Source organism: Sipha flava, unplaced genomic scaffold, assembly GCF_003268045.1.
Source record: "Sipha flava isolate LNK unplaced genomic scaffold, YSA_version1 39_pilon_pilon, whole genome shotgun sequence".
Taxonomy (NCBI): domain Eukaryota; kingdom Metazoa; phylum Arthropoda; class Insecta; order Hemiptera; family Aphididae; genus Sipha; species Sipha flava.
Window position 1 is genome coordinate 278,140 of NW_020273107.1, and position 19,479 is coordinate 297,618.

General features: G+C 33.7%; 1 protein-coding gene across 12 annotated transcripts in view; it reads left to right on the forward strand.

The window, feature by feature from the left end:
• The window catches only part of LOC112688478 (calcitonin gene-related peptide type 1 receptor-like), a 174,526-nt gene that overhangs the window by 89,698 nt on the left and 65,349 nt on the right, over window positions 1-19,479 (forward strand). The window contains exon 1 of one of the 12 annotated variants that reach the window (XM_025561676.1): window positions 12,742-12,757. The exons of 9 other annotated variants lie outside the window; for them this stretch is intronic. The gene's annotated coding sequence lies outside the window, so the exon portion shown is untranslated. Of the gene's footprint in view, window positions 1-12,741; window positions 12,758-18,197; window positions 18,295-19,479 lie in introns of those variants that run through there. 2 more of the 12 variants (XM_025561675.1, XM_025561679.1) reach the window with 2 other exon arrangements.

Genomic DNA, 19,479 nt, shown 5'->3' on the forward strand with positions numbered 1-19,479 from the left:
TTTTATACCTCGTGAAAGTCTTTAAGTTTATACGCTATTTTAATTGGAAGATTAAAACCACTTTATTATAATTATATTTTAAATTCTGAGTGAAATTTGATTTTTTATTTTTATTTTTGATTTGTCCACACGGTTTAGAAAAAATCGATTGTTTTGATTATCAAAAAGAAAAATGATTTCTAATAGCAAATATGGTGTACTTGATGTATTCTGGGGATTAATTTTTAAATTGATCATCAGTGTTTGAAAAATTTGAGATATATAAGAATTATATAAAATATATAGAATTCGTTAAGAATCCTTCTTTTATTTTGTTTTTTTAGAGCTACCTCGGAAACCTCCACACCGAGTCTGATCGGATTGCAATGTATAATTAGTGTATTAATGGAGACACATTGAGTCGTAAGGCCCCTTTCACATGGACGCGTACGATACGTGACGCGTTTTTTGAAACGCGAGGCAAACGCGTCCCCGTGCGCGGCGCGTTTCATACGTGCGCGTACCGGCTTTGACATGATATAGCAGGTTTCACATGATGCGTACCAAACGCGCACTGATTACATTTTACCAATAATTTTATTCAGTTGTATTTTTAATTGTGTAACCTAACCAAAGCATTCAGACACACATCATCATAAACATAATATAAATTAATAAATAATTTAATTTAAACTCATTATGAACTCATTGGACACAGAATTAATTATTATTGAGGTAGAGAGTCACCAAAATCTCTAGAATCCTGCTAATGAGCAATACAATGACAAAGATTTGAAAATCAAAGCTTGGAAGGATGTGACTAAAAAAGTTGTGTCTACGTTTGATAGCATGACCAAAGGAGACAAAAAAAAAAAAAAAAAAAAACAGGTAATAATAATTTTCTTTTGTTAAATACATTTATCTTGCCACTCCACTTTTCCAGCATTATTTATAAAATATTTAGCCAACTTATCTCTACGTGTGAATACAAAAAAGAGGCGCATTTTGAAACGCGTCGTTTGCGCGTTTTCATCAGCGCGCGTATAATACGCGTCCATGTGAAAGGGGTGTAAGTTTAACCCAGTGACATCCAACCTTTTTTCCTCGTCAAGCTACTTTAGTTAACGTATTATCTTAGATAATCAATAGATCAATTTTTTTTAGAACGGGCGCCATCAAATATAAAAGTATGAATAATATTAACATTGATCTAATAATATTATTCTGATGCACATGGTAGATGTACAACACAAATGTAGGTACATATCGAATTTTTTTTCAAATATTTTACTGACCACAGAAGATTGACGTGCGCTTTATAGGTATCTTACAGTCGACATTACGCGAGAAAAGTAATTAATATTTCAATAAACTCGGAAAACCCGATCGAATATCGAAGGGATCCCCGGGTCGTTGGGTGAGGCCGCGAACGCGAATAAAACGATAAGATGAAAACATTTGGGAACGGGGTTTACACGTGTTTGTAACACGGAAATAAAGCGAACGGCGATCAGGTGTTGCCGAGTGAAGACGATTGGGATGAAACTCGAAACCGAAATCAAATTACCGTGAACGGGAGAGCGATCACGAGTGATGTGCAGTGGATGGCGGGACGGGGGATCGCGTGTGAGAAACAATAATATAGTTAGATCTCCGTAACGTCACGCGCGCACACTTGTTTTATATTAGTGCCGTTATCACGACGCACGTGGTGACGAAAAATCATCCTGGGCAGGATCGCAGCGCGATGCGACGCGTACACGAGCTCGGCGGAAAACGATTTCCTCGGGCGATCACCTCCGGCCTGGCCGCGCGGAGGAAAACTGTTCGGGGGGTGGGAGGTAATTAATTGTAATGCGTCTTCGGTCGTTTGACTGGTTTGCTGCACTTCTTCCCTATCGTAACTCAATTCCTCTAGTTCCTTGTAGCTAATTCCTTTCCCGTGTTAATCATGATTTGCTTCATATAATCCATCCTTGGCCTGAATGGTGGGGGGGGGGGAATTATACGAAGCAAATAGTGAACCCGTACGGGTCCGAGAAAAGCCGACGTTACGCCGAGTCGCGTGCTTGCCATTACCGAAACGCACACCTGAGCTGGACGCAGTCCACGGTGCCCGCACCTTTTGATAGAACGCGCAGCGCTCTCGTGCTCGTCACGATCAATCATATTTCCGTATCCACTTGTAATCATTTCGAACCCTTTAGTTTAATAGAGATTTTCGCGTTACAACATGTGCACGTTAATATATATAAATATGTGTATGCGTGTGTGTAAAATACAATCAGTTTTACGTGAGCGCACACATGAAATAAAGAAAGAAAAAAAAAATCGGTAAAGGATTACATCGCGTAAGGATAAAACAAAATTCAGCGCAGACGGTTAATCGCGAGAGTCCGGATCAATCAAGGACCGTGGTCGTCCCCGTGCACGTTTGGGATCTTAAAACAAAAGGCCAATGTACAACGTTAGACTCGTTGTCACGAGTACGTCGTCGCGGTGACGTTTCCGAACGCTCATTGTACGTTTCGCTGTTACATTCGTGTTTGTATATATTTTCCGATGCTCACATTCATGTTGGTTGTCGCCGAAATCGTCACGAATGCACTACCGTTAATCGGCTTACGGGGTCGGCATTATTATTTTTATCGCACCGACATTGTTGTTACGTCATTTGTCACGTCAAACTTGGCCTTATGCGTCGCGGTACGAATTCTGCTGTTTCGCGCGTAATGAAATCATCCGACCGACGGGAACGTATTGCTACAGTTGTTACGGTGAAAAAATGATAATCTGAATGGTGAAAATTAGGTGGACGTTTACTTAAGATTTCTGATGTAATTGATTAATCGAATTTCTTGATTAGGTACGTTAGACTATTGATGTTATAACTTCCTCAAAACTAAAAAACATCTAGCATTCGAAGAATCTTACAATTATATAATGTCTTTAACTAAATAAATAATAATTATATTGCTTAACGTCGTGAATTCGTTAAAATAACCTGTATTTAATTTTGAAACGCTAATAAAACTTTTTTTTTTTTGTTATAAAGAAAATTGTATAGAAAACCTTTTATCTAGTTTTCAATTCTATACACAACGGATCGTAATTTATTTTAACTTGAAATTAAGCTCAATTTTTTTCATATGATACATATGTAATGAGGAATTTCAATAAAATGTTCAAGAATATAACCAATTATTTTTAAAATCGAAAAATAAATACATTTTTTCTAATCTTATCTACAAAAAATGGTATTATAAGTATTTATTGAACATTTCGAGCCTTAACGTTATTATTAGGAAAAATATTGAAAAATTCATATTATGATTCCTCTTAAAATACCAAATTGCTTAAATTTCTTACGATAATGATCGGAAAAATCCTTCGAAATCGTGTTCGTAAAAAAAAAAAAAAAGGGCATAGGTAAGTACAAGTATATAAATAAATAAAAAATAATTTATATAAATAAAGAAATTCCTAGACTATTATATTATAATATATGTATTGTTATTATTATTACAGTTTATCATTAGTCGCAATTTTATTGACTTAATGTATATCTGACGATGAGTTTTTAGTTTAAAACCTGTCGAACGTTACAAATATAATAATAATCCTGGTTAAGCATTAATTTATTCAAATATTTATTTATTTCTATAAATAAACAATTTTTTTATTATTTAATTATAAATTAATTTACTAGTATTTTCGCTTCACTAATTTTTAATTTTAACTGTATTTCTTATTACTCTATTACAGTGGTTCCCATGCTTTTTCATCCTATGCCCCCTGGTAAATGATTAAAAATCTCCTTCTACCCTTTAAATTAAAGTTTAAGTAATTTTTAGTTTTGCGAATCAAACTTTGCACTTTTCAATATTAGATTAAACGCGAAAAGGTCTATCTGCTGTCATTATAATATATAATTGTTATCGATGAGAAATAATCAGAAAATATATACGAGTGGCGATTTTTATTTTACACATTGTAAATGTAAAACAACATAATTATTTTCGTAATACTATCATCACTATATTAACCTCCCTCTCCCCGAGTCAATTCTAAAGTCCTCTTCGGTTTGGAACCACTGTTCTGTTACATACACGAAAAAAATGTGAAGGAAAAAAATCATCAACCATACGTTAGTAAACGTATTATTCTTGTCATGAAGTAGAACTCTTGAAACAATTACCATATAACTTTAGAACGATACATTTCGAACAATGGTTTTCATCGCGAATTATGCGTGCGCTGCACGGATTCCGTTTGGGTGCTTGGAAAACGTTAGCCGTGACTTCGTACCGTCCGGAAGTAACATCGAACAGCGATGGTTGTTCCCCAGCTCATCCATTCCTCGTGGTCCTTACCGCTACGCAAAATCGTAATAAATTTACATTACAGTGGTTGTTTATTTCCAAACCAAGATTAAATAATTTTAATTTATTTTCATTTTTCTCTAATTACACTATCGTATTTCTTCGTTGTCTCCGCTGTTCTCGAGTTCTTCGATGCGCAGATTGTCCTTTGATTACAATCGCATACACATCCTTTCAAGTAAATACTCAAACGAGTACCTTACACATGCGCATCATGGTCCTCTTACATGATGTCTACTAGTTGTGAAAACTCACTACTGTCATTTCATACGTCCTAATTATGTATTTTCCACAATGTTCTCGCTCAGTCGACATTGATCTCCGTACGACTCTTGGGAAAAATTGATTACAGCTCCAGCGTACATCAATAAAATTAATTTGGTCGGTTTCACAATATATTAGTTTCGCGACTAATGTACTGGTTTAATATCGATCGATTCTCGGTGCATTGTTCGTCAAATGGCAAAATAACAAATATTTCAGTTCGACAAGTATATCATTCGATATATTGTGCTTTTCGTTATAACTTTTCTCGGCAAATCGTATACCAATCATTATACTTCGCAAATCCGGACTTTGGTAATACGAAACGCATGGAATACATAAAATTTTACTCGTACGTAATAAGTAAGTATTTAAATAACAACTATTGCAAATCGTTTACCATAGGGTATTATAATAATACATGTTATATACGTACATTCGCTTAAACCGAGTACTACAATCGCGATTCGGGAAAATGTGTTTTATTAGGACCCAGGAGATTATCATAAACTGAATCGGGTAACCACAAAGGCACTTCTCACACAATGGTAATGCAGTGTTTTGTTTTCAGATTTAAATAAATTTGAGTTTTTTTTTTTTTTTTTTTTGAATCATTATATTGCGTTTTATATTGCTGTTTAAACGAAACGAAATAAAATATAATGTAATTCGTTTGCGGTTTTTAAAGCGCCAAAATGAATTGGAGTATTTTTTACCTACTCGTAGTACTTAATGTCTGTAACAAGATACACTGTTAATGAATAGAATATCAGTTTGTTTTTCAAGTTTGGTTGATAAATTTAATAGCGTCAACAGTTTGAAATAATACCTGTATAAAAAATAAATCATTTTTATATACATAAATTATAGTCTAATATAAATATATTTATATTCTAATCGAAATGGTCTAAAAATATAAATTATTATATATATTAATTTATGAGTTATAAATATTCGATTACGAGTATATTGACAAAAACAATATACATATACAATGTACATATTTATTATATTTATATTTGTCGTTGAGAATCTAAATTTAGTTTTATACGAAGAATTATTAACACTGAATAATTTATTTTTAACAGCGCACATGTCTATGATTTATATTTTGTTTTTTTTTTATTTATTGAACATTTAAATGAGGATATAATATTTTCATTTTGAATCAAGGTTGTGGGACGAAATTGAAAGATTGTCACATGATGTTTTACACATATTTTCATCAGATAATATACATATAAATACGTTTTCAACAGTAAAGATAATATTTTATTCATGTATTTTAATTCATAAATAAAATATTTGTCTTTCAAGGTTCATTTTTTCTATGCATTAAAAAAATAATATTATGAGTTTTTTTACTCATCAAAAATGAATTTAGATTAGTTGGTTTGACGTTTCGTAGTAATTTCAATTACGATTAATTTATTACATCACAAGTATAAAAGAGCAATCGGATAAAAATGTAATATTATAATATTATAATGAAATAGAGTATAGATCAAATATTAGTGAATAAAAACATTTATCTAATAATTGTATAAATAATGATGGTAGTAGAACCGGAAAAAAACAATTCATTAGAATCAAACCGTATATAAATGTGCATTGCATTTAAAAAGCAATAATGTGGAGTTGAAACGGAAAAAATAAAAAATTGAATAGTTTGAAAATATCAGTGGTTTATTTTTTTCGTATTATTACAAACACAATTTAAACATGTTTATGGATCGGCGGGTTTGATAAACAATCGTAAAAGGACAAAAATATAACTACTTTTCCCAAGAAAATTGAACTTCTACATTATTGCAACACATTGTTTCTTTTTGTATTTTTGTACTTTAAGACGTCACAAGGTGTCATGAGGGATGAACGCATTTTTAAAAAATGTTCGCGCTATTTTAATTTTTTTATTTTCAACGGTAGCGAATAGATACTTAGCGAACGCACGCACACATAATCTGTTGACAAAACGAATGAACATGAATAATATTAACGTAGTCGTTTAAATCACGTGTGTTCTCATTGTTGACGATCAAGTCCCTTTGTGCCCCGGAGGCATTCCGTTGTGTCTCGCATTCTAAGAGAAAACATACCACTGCGCAGTGCACGTATAAACAACACACGATTACGGTTGCTGTGCGGCGGCCGGGGATAAACGAACGCGTTTATGTGTGTATAACACGCAGAGAAAGCTTTGCGAAATATTCGGGTGAGCTGCGAGTGCGTTGATGCATGTGTGTACGTATAGATGGACGGGCGTATTTATAATAATATACGAACGTACACGCTTTAACATCTATAAACACACATACACACACATGTGTACATAAACTTGTACGAAACGAAAATGTTAATAACGGATTTACATAGAACATACCGGGCGGACGTTATTCTGTAATAAGTTGGCTGTGCGCGTGGGCGTCCGTTGATTTTGCGAACAACGCGTCCGACCGCGGGAGAGGGATTTCCACATGAAACGCGAGGGGTTGAACCTGAAACTTCCGTACGACGAAGTCTCACTCGCGGTACAAAAAAAAAAAAAAAAAAATATAAAAAAAATCGTGATATGGAGGATTTCGTCGAAGATGATCGCGTATTGATCAACAATCACGATCGCGGTTCGCGAACGTAGTTCGTCGAACAAAAGTTAGCGTTGCATGGCAGTTTCACTGTATTGTTACGGACGCACGTAAACGTAAGCCTTTACGATTACCATTTCATGAGGGGGGAGAAATAGTATTAAGAGCATTAGAATAACTCTTACTATAACCGTTGTGTATACAGGCACCAGTAGCGATAATTAAAATACTGTTTGCGCGCATGCCAGATCGTTCAAATGCAAGTCGCATGACGATCTACCGTCGTTTTGTACAAATATGTGTGAAAGATAGTCACGCGGATGTCTCGAGGCCAACCATTTGAATGCATCAGCGGTTCCTAACCTTTTCGAGATTATTAAATGCGAAGCGTGTAAGATATTGGTGTAATTAGGGCGCGGATCCAGAGTAATTATTAGAGGGGAGCCATTTTATATTGTGGACATAATATAATATATAAAATTCAATTATCTTTAATATTATAAGTATAACCGTTTACCATAAATATTTCTTAGCACTGTAGAGGATTAAACTATCAACTAAAAGTTTAAAAAAAATTGGTGTATTGAAAACAAAACTTTTTATTTTAGAACAATAAAAAAATATTAAATATAAAATCAAATTAAAAATTATAGAGCGAAATCTAATTTTAATATTATTTAATACTAAAGAAATGGTATAATTTTTATCATTGCTTGACATAATATTTTAATTTTTTTTTTTGTTTTGTTTCGTAACATTTTGGGGGGGCATAGCTTTCATGCCCCCCCTCGTATCCGTCCCTGCCTCGATTAGCCGAACCTCCATTATACGAACTCTCTATTATCCGAACGTTATTTCGTTTCAAAATAATTATAACCGACGATGACTTTGATTCAAATACAGATACAAGGATTCTAAAATCAGAATTTGAAGACGCATTTCAAACAATGAAGAAAAACAAAGCACCAGGCCCAGACGAATTAAATACAGAACTCCTACAGCAGTCAGGGGATGGAATAAAGAACGAATGTACGAATTGTTATGCCAAATATACGAGACTGGAAAAATTCCGAAAGATTTTGGATGTAGTAGATTAGTTATCCTACCAAAAAAACCTAGAGCCAACCAATGTGAAAATTTTAGAACCTTAAGCTTGATATCACATGCAGCCAAATTACTGGCAATAATTGTAAGCAAAAGGATAAGTAAGAGGATAGAAGCTAGATTAGCAAACGACCAATATGATTTCCGGAAGAATAAAAGAACCAGGGATTATATTTTAGGTCTGAGAATATTACTTGAAAAGCAAATTGAAAGACAAAAAATAACTTATATGGCTTTTGTAGACCTAGAGAAAACATTCGATAGCATAAATTGGACAAGTATCTTTAAAATTTTAGAAGAAACAGAGATAGATTTTAAAGACAAACGCGTTCTCTATAAGATTTATGAAGAACAAGAAACCATTAATATTAACACAACAACAGCGATTGCCAGAATCCAAAAAAAGTGTGAGACAAGGGTGCCCACTTTCACTTGCATTGTTCAATGTATTTTTATTGAAAAAGCAATAAATGTCATGAAGCTTTAGTTAGAACAAAAAGGAATTGGAGTGAAAATAGAAGGGGTACTAATAACAATGCTTCGCTTCGCTGATGATATAGTAGTTCTTGCAACATCTGAGGAAGACTTACAAGCAGCGTTAAATATAATGAATATTACGTTCAAAGAGTATAGTCTGAAAATAAATGCAGCCAAGACCAAAGCCCTGGTATGATACAAGAAAAACATACCAGCTATAAATATAACATTAGAAAACAAAGAAATTACCCAAGTAGACTATTTCAAATATTTAGGTAGCATTATAACAGACGATAGGAAATTAACCAAAGAAATCAGAAGCAGGATAGGTCAAGCAAAGAATATATTCATTAAAAAGAGAAAAATACTAACATCAAAAAATTTGAACATAGTAACGAAGAAACGGCTCATAAAAACATACGTCTGGAGTATGGCGTTATACGGAAGTGAGACCTGGACAATTAATAAGAAAGAAAAAGATATGTTAGAAGCTCTAGAGATGTGTTACTGGAGAAAGATGCAGAGAATAAGCTGGACTGATAGAAGATCAAATAAAGAAATCCTGTGGACAATAGGTGAAAAACGAACATTGATAGACATTATATAGAGAAAGAGATGGCAGATGATAGGACACACGTTGAAACATGGAAATGAATTGCATAGTTTAATAACCGAAGGAATGGTAGAGGGTATAAGACCAAAAAGAAGACTTAGGACGAGATACATTAGCCAAATGATGCAGGATGCAGGAGTCACTTCTTACAGGGAATTTAAGAATATGGCAAATGATAGAGAAAAATGGAGGAACCATTTATTGTAAAACGTTTGTTAAAAGCCAATCTCCGGATTGAAAACCAAAAAAAAAAAAAAAATCATTACGTTGAACAAAAAAACGTTTGAGTGCGGAATTACGGGTAAAGAATACAATCAAATATCATCTTGAAATAAAGAATCATTTAACGTACCTACGCCACGCCTCACAGTGGGATATTGTCATAAAAACCTGGCCAAAATTAGAAATTTCAAAATGCATTTAGCATGATAATTGTTGATAGTTTATCTAATACAGATAATATTAAAGCAATTACGTAATATTTTACGTTGTTATCAGTATTAATTGTATTGCAATAATACCCCAGAGTATGGCATTACAGATGCGACGCGCACGTTGGTATTATTCTGTACAAAAAGTTTAGTTAGAACATAGCTGATATTTTGTGTTGTATAGTTATTTTTACGAGAAAAAAAATGAACTCGTTACCTTGAGGTATGTATATAGTATTTAAGTTTAATAAAATATAAAATCAATTTATCTTTATATTTTTATATACAATTTTAGTAAAAAATACAAGAATTAAAATAAAATATACAAACATAAAATTCATCATTAATTTTAGTAAACTTCCGAGATAGTCCGAGTCCATACAATCTTATCTTTTTTTAGTGTATGTTATGCAGTTTCAAAAAAATTAAAAAAACAATTGCGCATACTTGCGCTTTATTGTGTAAATTACTTTTGATTCACATACATGTGATTGCATGTGATTACATGTGATTAAACGTATTAAAATAGTTTTTATTCAAACAACACTTGGTATTTTTATACTAATGTTATAATATTATACAATTTTAGGATCTGGTGATAATCATATGTCTATAAGTCGGAGAACATTATTTCATATAATGCAAGAAATGAATGCTAAACAATTTACTGAACGATTTGACCATTTAAAGAAACGTTTAGTTACATTAACAGAATGTCCGGAAAATTCCTTAAATAAATTATTATCATACGTGAGTTTAAATCTAAATGGCAATCATCACAGAGAAAAAACAACATATTTCTATTAAAAAATAAAATCTGGTTAGACTCTGAAATACATTTTCCTTCAAAGATTTCAACTCAGTCGGGCAAATCTAGAGGTCGGCCTTCTACATCATTTCATGATAGTAGTGATCGATCAAAAAGAATAAAAACGGAACAATTACGTACCCAATATAGTCCAACTATGTTTTCATATGCTGCTCAAATGTCTCTAAGAAAATTTGGAAATGTAGATAGTTCTTACGTTATAAAAAATATTACGTGTACAACACCTACAAGAGTTTCAAAGTACAAAAAATCTTATAAAGACAGTAAAAATAAAATTGAGGTTATTTCTAATGACGAAGCTCTTTCTTTGCTTAATGAGGCTCAGTTGACAAAGCATCAGTACAATTTAATTAGGACACAGGCAAAAAAACATGGTTGTAATATTTATCCTGCATATTATCTTTTAAGGTACGCAAAAAATTAATGTTATCCTGATAAATCTTGTTTGCAAATAACAGAAAGTTGTGCTGAAGTGAAATTACAAGCATTATTAGATATAACTACTCATAGAATTTTAAAATCACAGGGTAGTATTATTGATTCAGTGAGTGATAAATATTTTGAAAAATTATATTTAATTTCCAAATGGGGTTGTGATGGTAGTTCTCAACAAAGTGAATACAAACAAGTTTTTAATAGTGAATGCGACTCGGACTCGAGTATATTTTTTACATCTGTTGTACCTTTGCAATTAGTCAGTGGAGATATAGATGGCCCCAATAAGATAATACTATGGCAAAATCCCCGTTCTTCATCACCCAGATATTGTAGACCAATTAAAATTAAATTTATACACGAGACCGTAGACATAACTTTACAAGAAAAGGAGTGTATAGAAAATCAAATTGAAAAACTTCAACCATCTATTGTTCATTTTAACGATACTGAAATCATGGTGAATCATATTTTGATGTTTACTATGATTGATGGTAAAGTGTGTAACTCAGTCACTTCAACTAAGTCTGCAATGAGGTGTTATATATGTGGAAGTACATCTAAAGATTTTAATAAAATTGAAAAAAATGATAGATATAAAAACAAATGATTTAAATTTAAAGTTTCGGCTTTCAATTTTGCATTCGTGGATACGATTTTTGAGTGTTTGTTACATTTGTCATACAAAATCGGTATTAAAAAGTGGCAAGCGCGTGGAGATGAAGAGAAAAGAAAAGTTTTGGAAAATAAGAAAAGGATTCAAGAAGATTTTAAATCTAAATTAGGACTACTGGTTGATATTCCTAAATGTTGTTATGGAACTTCAAATGACGGAAACACAGCGAGGCGATTTTTCGAAAATACAGAAATGTCGTCATCTATTACTGGAGTAGATATTGAAATAATTAATTGTTTTAAAATAGTATTACTAACAATATCTAGTGGATACAAAATAGATTTGAAAAAGTTTAATAATTACTGTATATTAACTGCACAAAAATTTGTCGACAAGTATCCTTGGTATAACATGTCAACATCTGTTCACAAAATATTAATTCATGGAACTCAAATAATCGAGGCACTGTCAATATTACCAATTGGTCAATTTTCTGAAGAGTCACAAGAAGCTAGAAATAAGGATATAAAAATATATAGAGAAGGATTTTCAAGAAAATGTTCTAGAATTAAAAATTTAGAGGATGTTTTTAATAGACTTTTAGTAAGTTCTGATACATTTATTTCCAGTCTAAGGCAACTGCCTCAAAAAAATATTAAACATATTCACCCAGAAGTATTGGAAATGATTTTGCCTCCAGACATTAACATAAAAACAATAGAAACAGAGTCAGATATTAGTAGTGAAAATGAAGTTTCCACTTCGTCGAATGAATAAATTCAACAGAAACGTGACTTATAATTTAATTTTTATAAATAAATTTTATTTATATCTGTAAAATAATATTATTCTACTAAAATAACATGATATAAATAATTAAATGAATTTAAGTAAATTGATTTTTAATTAGTATTTATATTTTGGCCAGGTTTTTATGAAAATATCCCACTGTGCGACAGTGATTCAGATAACTTGGTCCAGAGAATTTGTTTCCGATTTCTATCAAAGTATTCACCGAAACACTACCAGTCATCACTGCACGGTACATACTTATTCGGATCCATGTTGCTAACCGGTGCTGATCGTTTTACGTCCGTTGATTGGTTTTACACTGTTTCCGCGATTGGACGATCAATTACTTTATACTTGGATTGTATATGGTTGTAGTTTGAACTCGATCGCGTTCATCTTCAAAGCGGGTTTTACTTTGTTTCCTTTGGTCTTGAGCGAATTCTCGTATGAATTATTCTTTTTCATCCATATACGTTGGTACTCCATAGACATCAAATAAAACATGTCCGGCTTTTCACATTTTTTTCTTGAGGGACATGAATGCCGGTACATCGGCGTAATCGAAAGATACCAAATTGCCTCGTGGTTTCAAAGGAAGAGTTAGTTCATAAATGACATTTTTGACATTCGCCATTATATTATTGCTAATAAAAGTTATTAAACAAAATCGGTGTATGGATGATAAATTCGTAAATGAACTAATAAAAATTGAGTATCATTATGCTAAGAAATATTGTTTGATATCAGTTTTGTAACGTGAATTGTAATTGCTATGCAACAGCGAAAGAAGAAATAATCAAAGAAAAAGTTATTACCCGTAACAATAATATTTATATTTAATACATACAGGTTATGTAGAAAAGAATTAAAATCACGTCATGATAGTTAAATTGCTAAGTGGATTACTTTTCTGTCCTAAGCTATTAATTTTTTTTTTTTTTTACTTAGAACTAGATCATCAATCAAAAATATATTATATTTGAACAATAATAAATATAATTATGTGACGTTTTCTTCTATAACTAGAAAGATGACTATCGCTAATAATGAAATTTTTTTAGTCTTAATTTTAATTTCGTTATTCTTCTAACATATATGTAACATTTTTTTTTATAACTATGCATTTTTATTAGTTTAATTAATTAATCTACGTAGTTATTTTTCAGCAAATGTTATCTCTATATTATATTTATATGCTTATATGGTATGTACAGTATTATTCTTATGTAATTGGTTTTTTACTTGTAAATAAATAAAAAAATTATATTATTATTAATAATAATATTAATAGTATTTGGAATTCAAATAAATAATTATTAGGTTTTTCAAATAATTTCTTTTAATCCAAAAAAAAAAAAAATAACTAATCATACTATAGCTTTGTTGTAGGTACTTGTATTATTTTATATATCGTTCAAAGCTATTAATATAATAATGATAATAATTAAAGATAAAAGTTATTTTAAAATTCTTAATTATAAAAATAAAAAATATAAAAAAGAACAATTATGGACAATTATTTGAAAATTTTTTGTCGACAGCTACGAAACTTGTACTTTTAACATTATAAGAAACGGTAATCTTAATCAAAAATTAGTTCAAAAGAGCGCGAAAATTATACGACTCTTGACCGTTGTGATGATATTATAATCACTGTTACATTACTTTTATCATTTTTATCATCTGAGTTCTAAGACGGTTCATGAAACATTAAAACGCTCGCCCGCCAGTTGATTATTTTTAAACCGTTTTGTAGATCGCACGATAAAAATCGTGTGTGCGTACGTCGCGTGAAAACACCTAATAGCGTTTCCTATCGATCATTTTATCCGTTTTACATTGGGCATGGCGTTTTCTTAAGACAATTTATTTGTTTACACGAGAACGAGAACACATGATTCAGTTTTAGCTAATGCTGTATCAACGTTTATCAAATGATTGATAAGTTATCGAATAAAACACTAAAATCATGCATTTATAGAATGTGCGTTCTAAAAACACTATCAGTTAAAAAAAAAAAAAAAAAGGTAACTAAAAGGTAATGCGTTACGTATTATTGATACCGTTGGAAATAGCACGCTATAATTGAAAAAAATAAGCAGTAGCCATAGAGATGATTTATTATTTTTTGAAAGTAACAGTGGCGTTAGAATAACACATAAAAAAAAAAAAGTAATGTCCTGATCGCTGCACAGTGGACACGGATATATACAGACGATTATAATTTAGACTCTGTAACCCTACGATGTCACAAGTGATATAATAAATGTTTTCGACAGTGTGGTTTTAGATTCAGAGGGTAAGTAAATCGAGAAATGTTCATCGGTTTTACAACGTTGTTTCTTTTTTCTTTTTCTATTTACTCCAAACATTTTTTCGGATGATTAAACCACGTCGGAATAGTTAAAGCCCCCGTGCTCCATGAGATCTGGAATTATAAGGTGCCTCAGGGATAGGATTTTTTTTTTGTCTTCGATTTCCTCCCGAATCTTTCGATGATGCGAAAAATGATTGGGAAAAAATCGGAAATGTTAAGCTTGATCGTGGAGGCGCTTATGTTATTACTTATTGTGATGAACTAATTCGTTATGACATTTTGCGCACGACGGTATTAAAACGTACTTACATCAGTACTGTTCTATTAATACGATTACGATACCGTACGTCACGGTGCAGTGCAGTAAAAACTTTGATTTCTGTACGCTCGCTCCCGACAGATGCAGAGCGTTCTGCTTGCAGAGCAAAATGGCGAGCAACAAAGTCGCTGTCTCGCCGGAATTCAATTTTTATTATAATGATAAACATATTTTGCATGTTGTTTCTGCATTTGAACATTTTCAATTGAAAGAAAACACACCGTTATAACTTCAAAATTACTATATTCGAATGCTAAGTCTACGTTGGCCTCGAATATGCGAGATCACGCGAGAATTACTCAGTACCACACGTAAAAATGTCAGTTTGTTGAATTTTATTTCTGATTCGTTTCATGTGACTACTCAGGATTGCTCATTCCACTATGATTATAATTATAAAAAAAGACTACATATATAGATTTTAAAGATTATAAAAACATCGTAAATACTCTAATTTATATTTCTTTCTGATCGTAAAATTTTAATAGACACGAATGGCTTTTTTGAAGTAATCACTGTAACGATGTATCTAGTATGGAAAATAAATGAATCAAAAATTTTATAGTTTAGCGATTATGTATTAGAATGATCTGTTTCATGGTAGTTATTAATGCCATGAAATCCACGATACTATATATAACATAAAAATTTATAAATCTAATTTTTTTTTTTTGCTATTCATTCATGTTCATTAAATACGAAGTGTAACTGAAGTAATACAGTAATAACTGACCGTTCAAATTGCTTTACCGACAATGAGTATCGGTCATCAGTTGCGCGCTTCCGCGGAAGGGGAAGGCGAATGTTTTTCGGAAGAAAAATGCGTTTTTCCGTCCGCGATGTACTTTCTGGCCAGGTCCTGGTCCGGTTCGTATGCACACCGTTAGCGGTGCGTCGTTTTAGTTTGTTTCAAATCAAGTGCTTTTACTATACCTCAATCGGCGGCTCGTTTACCGAAGTGCCGAACGGAAAGCGGACGTCCATCGGCTCCAAAAATATAACCATAACATAGGCACCCGTGTACGGTGAACGTTTTTCCGATTCGCAATACGTCGACAGCTCTATGAAAGACGCGTTTCGTGCGATGAAAGCCACGTATCACCTGCATTGTGGTACACATTTAACTCATCTTCAGACAAACTTGTTCGATAACCATCCAAAGGTTATGCTGTTAAAATAAGTCAATTGGGTATTCGGTCATGTAAGCCACTGCGGGTCATAGAGGTGTAGAACAGATTTAACGATTCAACAAATTGTAATTTCGGTATCTAATAATAAATCACAACATTATCAAAGTCACAGATAAGTGTACCGAATTTCGTAAAACATAATAATAACTTGTTGTTGCGATAAAATAATTTATTTGACCTGGAAAATAATCAAATGTTAAAAGACGAATTCGTGAATCCGGAGTGGAACGTCCGGGATATTCGGATAATTCGGCGGTTTGGATCTCATGATCACTGCCTGGAGTGCACATTTCCTATTCGACCCGGAGCCCTGTGATCGCATTTCGCCACGCGACCCCGGAGTCTTGGCCACGTGATTCCAAACTTTTCGTACAAAACATAATACCGTAATCTTATTTTTCGCCCGGAAATACTGTTCGGGCAGTGTGACACGGTACACTCGAACGTTTTTCGTACTCCGGTACACGGTTTTCGGTTTTAATAACGCTACGCGGACGGACGAAAACTATGTCGAAATGCGAATTTGTACGTGCGCGAGGCGTACGGTTTCACGTTTAGAGTTTACCTCTGAAATACGCCACGGGAATAAACGCGACGACGATCGTTTATTTGTTCGTTTTCGAAAAAATTGTTCTGATTGAAAACACAAGACAAAACGAACTAAACTGTCATGCGAACATTTATTACGGTGCCGTAACAGCTTAGTCCACTACAAAAGTACACATCACGAATAATTATCGGTGTCTCAACTGTTTTTGCATATCACGGGTCGTCAAAACGCACGTTTCGTTAGGGCAGGGCCCAAAAGTGTTTAGACATCTACCGAAATACGGGTCAGCGCTAAATGTAAATCGCACTCATTTCAGTTTCTTCCAGAGTACGGTCTTATGGAATCGCCGTCTCGGCTGCTCATTTCATCAAAATGCCGATCGGAATGGTGGCGTCAAACGGTTCCAAGAACTTAACGATCCGTGTTTTGTATATACGGGTGCTCGTCTCATTCGTATGGTTTACAACCCATCCATGTCTCACCGTCCCTCGGCGTTCATGGTTCGATGGCTTGGCGATTACTAGAAAATTGATCGTCGCTTTCATTCTAGTTCGAATATGCCACGATCTTCTTCTTCACCACGCCTCTCTTAACTCCTCTCCTCTTTGTACTCGACGTCATGTTGACACTTTCTGCGACTTCAACCGTATCACCTTTCGATGTCCTTCACTCCTCCCTAGCTGACTTCTCCTTTTCTCATTGCTATCTTATTTTGGTTATATCACTCCCGACGCCAACTTCCATTCTATTAAAAACTTCATTATAATTAATTTTAGTTCCTTATAAATTTGTTTTATTTATGTACTATTTTTGTTTATTTGCCGTAATGTTTTAAATTAAAAAAAAATTCAAAAACAACACGTCCACGGCTTCGTAAGAGAAATGTTTATATTTTGATGATTGGTGTCGGCTCGGGAATGGCTACGTATTATAAGCGGTGGCGAGCTAACCTTCCCCGCACTAAACGACGTCAGTGCAACACGACGGTTTTGGGAAACAAAAATTTTTATTAAAATTAACAAATATAATATAATATAATAATAATAATAATAATAATAATAATAATATAATAATATTAACAATTACTTTAGAAATCGTCGGCGTGCGCACGCGCGGTACGAGTCGGTCTGTTCATCGTCGTCCGCTGACGGCTGCGGTGCCGTCGCCGTAGCGCGCGTATTTATAGTCGCGCCCGACCGGACGATCGGATCGTGTTCTTGGCGCGATCGCGTACGCGGTCCCATCGCCCAGTCGATCGCAGCGCGCGAGTGCCTGACGTCCGTGCGAACTGTACCGCTGTTACAAAGGATAGAGACCGCACGGATTTTTACTTTTCATTCTCGTTTCTGTTTCGTTCGCGAAGTTTTCCTGACGTTCGTCATCTCCATCCATCGATATCCATACGGCGCAGGTATAGTTTTTATCGTTATGCTAGATCAAAATTCTCCGTGCAACAAATTCAAACGTTGACCATAACGATCGTAGTGTTACAACAATGGGGTTTATGGTAAACGGATACCAGTGGTGTATTTTGATTTTTGTCATAGGGGGAGGATATGACATAATACAGTAGTTACAAACTTGAAGGAGGCTACTACCCCCTCACTCCCCTAAGTTTCGTAAATACGAATAATGTAGTAAAGTATATTTTAAACCATGGTGATAAGGTACTACAATATCTGTATCCATCGTACCCATTGTTAATATAAGAATGCCTTAACGACGATAATTCGTCTTTGTTCTATGATGATATTGACCGCATAGACCCGGTGTGAGAACTGACCACGGACCAGTGACCAGCGATACCGATGAGAATATTATACAATGTGTTAGAATATTTTAATTCTTGCAAATGTAATCGATTATTGAGAAAAAAAAAATATATATATATAATATTTTAAATAATATTATGACTATAATTATTTGCATGTACACATGGGTGAGGGAATTGATCCCCTTGATCCCCCTCCGTAAATACGCCACTGACGGATGAGTTTACGTGTGTACAATATTATTAAACCGTTCGTGCGATCGGAGAGATGATAACGGTATAAATGGACGGATTGCTATGCAGATTTATGGTTTTCAATCGAGTATGCCGTGTGGGCGGACGGGGTCGGCACACCGCGCGGTAACGTTTGGTTGAAGATGACTAGAACTCGTCGACGACGTCCGTACGGTTACGAATGCGGATCGGCGATGATTTTCACAAAAACGCGTTCGGATCACATAAGACATTTTCTACGTTGGCAGGCGTGTAATTCGCGCAAGAACCGTTAATCGTAATAAATACGAGGTTGACATTGTGCAACGTAAAACTAAACTCTTAACGTTCGATTCGAGCGTAAGTGGTGCTGTGTAGTATGTTATAGAGGAAGTATATTTAACCGAATCGAGATTCAACGTGTTGAATGAAATTTGAATTTCGCGTTCGATCACTTTACGGGAGTCGTACGCTGACGATGGTCGGGTGTACAGACATTGTTCGCAGAGTGACATGTGCAAACGTACGAATCGAACGGATTACGGTACGAAGGGGGTAAATCGATGGTAAAATGTGAATACGTGAAATGAGCGTTGTGTTCTTAAGGTGGAC